Below are 3,966 nucleotides of genomic sequence, written 5' to 3'. Positions count from 1 at the left end.
TAGATAGATAGATAGATAGATAGATAGATAGATAGATAGATAGATAGATAGATAGTTTACACACCCTTGTTAAATAAAGATTTTTGTGATTTTTTAAAAAATTTTTATTTTTTGAAGACCAAGATCAATGATTTCAGAACTTTTTCCACCTTTAATGTTAGCTATAATCTGTACAACTCAATTAAAAAACTAATCTTTTTGGGGGGAATGTAAAAATAAAAAACTAAAAACAGATGGTTGCATAAGTGCAACCCTTAAAAAMCCTTAAACTACTTTGTTGAAGAACCTTTATCACAGTACAGTCTTTAGGTAGGCGTCTACCACCATGGCACATTTTGATTTGGCAATATTTGCCCACTCTTCTTTGCAGTGACCCTCCAAATCTGTCAGATTATGAGAGCATCTCCTGTGCACAGCCCTCCTCAGATCACACGATACAGGTCTGGACTCTGGCTGGGCCATTCCAAAACTTGAATCTTCTTCTTCTTGTGAATCCATTCTTTTGTTGATTTGGATGTGTGTTTTGGGTCACTGTCATTCTGAAAGACAACATTTCATTTTATCTTCAGTTTTCTAGTTTTCTAGGATTCAGCTTTCTGGAGGTTTTGTGCAAAGATTGACTGGTATCCATGTTGACAAAGGCCCCAGTCCCAGCTGAGGAAAATCAGCCCTAAAGCATGATGCTGCCACCACCATGTCTTACTGTGGGTATGGTGTTCTTCTGGTGATGCAGTGTTGGGTTTGTACCAAACATACTTTACAGATTAATGGCCAAAAAGTTCATCAGACCAATGACACCTTTTCCCACTTCATTGGGAGACCTCAAGTATGTTTTTGCTAAATTAAGCCGGGCTTAGATGTTTTTTGTAAGAAGAGGCTTCCATCATGCACCCCTAACCCAGATCCCAGACATATTAAGAAAATACAAGATAGTTGTGACATGTACTACACAAYCAGTACTTGGGGGGAAATAATCCTGTAGCTCCTTTAATGTTGCTGTAGGCCTCTTGGCATTTTCTTTGACCAGTTTACTTTTTGACTTTTCATCAATGTTGGATGTGCGTCTTCTTGGTAATGTCCCTGTTGACACGTTCTGTCTAATGCCTTGGAAATATGAGAAAAACAACCATTCACTCTCTCACTCACATCTAGGGACAATTTAGAGTTATCAATTAACCTAACAGTCATGTTTTTGTTGTGTGGGAGGAAGCAGGAGTAAAGAACCCACGCATGCACGGAGAGAACATGCAAACTACCCAGAAACAGGGGTGTAGCACTAAATCCTGGGCCCTGTACACTCTCAATGTCAGTGGACCTCTAGCCATGCCAGTGCACGAGGTGCATAAGTTAAAGGGGGGGGGGGGGGTATTATTTTAAATAAAGAAGCAACTAGGGTTTTAAGCTACAATCATATCAGATTATATTGATGAGTGGTTCTTTCATTCACCAGCTGAATTGATGCATTTGGCCTACCTGTGTTCAAATACCTAAAAAACTTTATGCTACATCTGGTTTGTGTACTAATGTTGTGATCCATGACACTATAGCAAAATTTGATTTAAAAACATTTGTTCTTAAACTTTAGACAAACATTTGGTCCATGATGTGTGCTCAGTTTAACTGTCTGCACACATCATAAAATGAACACCAAATGTTTCTTTTGTGATGCAATAATAGTCAAACCATATTAACTGAGATTATGCTCACCTTTATTAAACCATGTACTGTACCAGTCCTTTAAACTCACTGAGAATACAGTTTGACAACCAGCCATAGTTTCATACAGAGACACACAGGTGGAGCACTACAGGTATATTTATCCTCTCTAACAGGGGCATCAGAAAACTTGTAATGTGTGTAAAGGACACACTGGATGGGGGGATCCTCCCCCAGAAAATTTTTGAATAAAGTAGAAGCAATATCCTAATTTCTAGTGTATTTTAACAGGTTGTTAAAGATACTTTTACTTACACAAATAAAGACTTAGAGACAACTTGAGACAGATTCTTCATTAAACTAGTTGCATCCTTTTGTTTTTAAACTCACTTATGGCTCAGATATTAATGTGATAATTTCTCAAACAGGCTTAGAGGAGGTTTTTACATTTATTTTGTTTATTATTGATTTAATCTTATTTATAACAACATATTGTACCAAACAATGATGACACACAACTGCATGTTTCGAAGTAAAAGCATTAATAACTTTACCCAGTGAACAGGTGTAATTTTAACAACCAGTGAATTTAGGGTGTTTGTGTCAGGTTTAAACATAGAATGACCCAGGGCACAGGCAGAGTTGCGATGTAACAAAAAATAAAGTCTTTATTAAATCAAAAAAGCTGACGAGGCAGCTGGAAAAACTCTAAGGTGACATGGCAAAAAACTCTTGGAACATGAAAAACAAGACACACTTTGCAGCATAATGATCAGACACTGACACAGAGACAAGGCAGAGCTTAAATACACAGGATAACTAATRAGTTAACAGAAAACACCTGAGGAAATGGAAGCAACACTAATCACAGAACTGAACACACCTGAGACAAAAAGGAACTTAACAGAAAACCCACATGAACAAAACCCCAAAACAGGACCTAAAAAACCTAACCATAATACAAAAACAGCAACCAAAAAACCCAAACTATGACAGTTTGACTTTTTTCTGATTTGATGACAGGTCCACTCATAAACTGACATGACATAATGCAGCTTTTTTCACAACATAAAATAACACTGTGTTGTCAATGGAGACGTAAAAATTAACTTGTGTCAGTTTCATCAACCTGCATGTAAATTAGGAACAATTGATGCATGGATATTTGGAACTGATTAGAAAGCTAATGATGGATGGATTGACAGATTTATTTACTGAGCTTTATTTAACTGGGAAAATCCCAGTTATGAAAACTAATTTCTACCACTTCCTAGAAATGAAAGTAATAAGCCTATCACTTTTATACTGGTCAAAATAAAATAAATTGTTAATCATGCTGTAGATTATGTCTTTAGATCAGTAATTTATTTCATTAAGTTCACACAACTGAATAGAATGTACTCAGAATAACATTTTATATTTACTTCACACCTACCCATCACCTTCATCACCTTCATCTGTTACCTGAGACACTCTGTCCTACCTGAGACACACNTTTGTTCTTTGAGCAAAGTGATGTTCACGCACGTCTCATTTTTTACACCAGTAAAAAGAAAACATATACCTATGTCTTGAATTTGGAAAAAAAAAAGTCAATAAAAAGGGTTCAGTGAATGCGCATACGAAACTGGTGGGTTTGGTACCTCAAAAAAGGTTAAGAATCACTGTCCTACAGGCTCTGACATGTTAGATAAATTTGAAAATGAGGTTTTGAAAAAATCCGTAAGACTTGAAAAAAAATCCATGAGATTTCTCTGTACGTCCGTATACCTGCAAAATGATGTCAAATCCTTATAACTTACAGACAATCTGTACAAAATAACATGGATGTTATTCATTTGCTTTCCCAGAAAGAAAATAAATCTAAGTTTGCCATAGTACCTGACACTGTCAAACTTGTTTTTAGGGGTTCAAATTGAGGTGGGTGGGACATATTTCATTCACAGTGGGGGGGGGGCTTCAACTCGCCTAGGGTACCAAAATGGCTAGAGCCAGCACTGAAAAACAGCTGATCTTTCACTCTCTGCTTTTCACCGCTTAAACTCTAAAAGTTTTATTTAACAAACAGTTTCACCTCCAGGCCAGGAGGCTGCTGGGTTCAGTCCTGCAGGAGCCTCGGCCTTCACTCAGGAAGTCTGAGCCGGTCCGAATAAAGAAGATGAAGACTAAAAACTTTGTTCTTTCACTTTGTACAGAGAAAATACTTCCAACATGTCTGCATAAACGGTTCTGTTTTGTTTGCTAAGATAAGTTTCCATCCAGCCGGTTAGGAAAGTTTCTGTTCTGTTATGAGGAAAACTATTATGTAAG

This window comes from Austrofundulus limnaeus, unplaced genomic scaffold (genome assembly GCF_001266775.1).
Source record: "Austrofundulus limnaeus strain Quisiro unplaced genomic scaffold, Austrofundulus_limnaeus-1.0 Scaffold297, whole genome shotgun sequence".
NCBI classification, from domain to species: Eukaryota; Metazoa; Chordata; class Actinopteri; order Cyprinodontiformes; family Rivulidae; genus Austrofundulus; species Austrofundulus limnaeus.
This window is presented reverse-complemented; position numbering follows the sequence as displayed.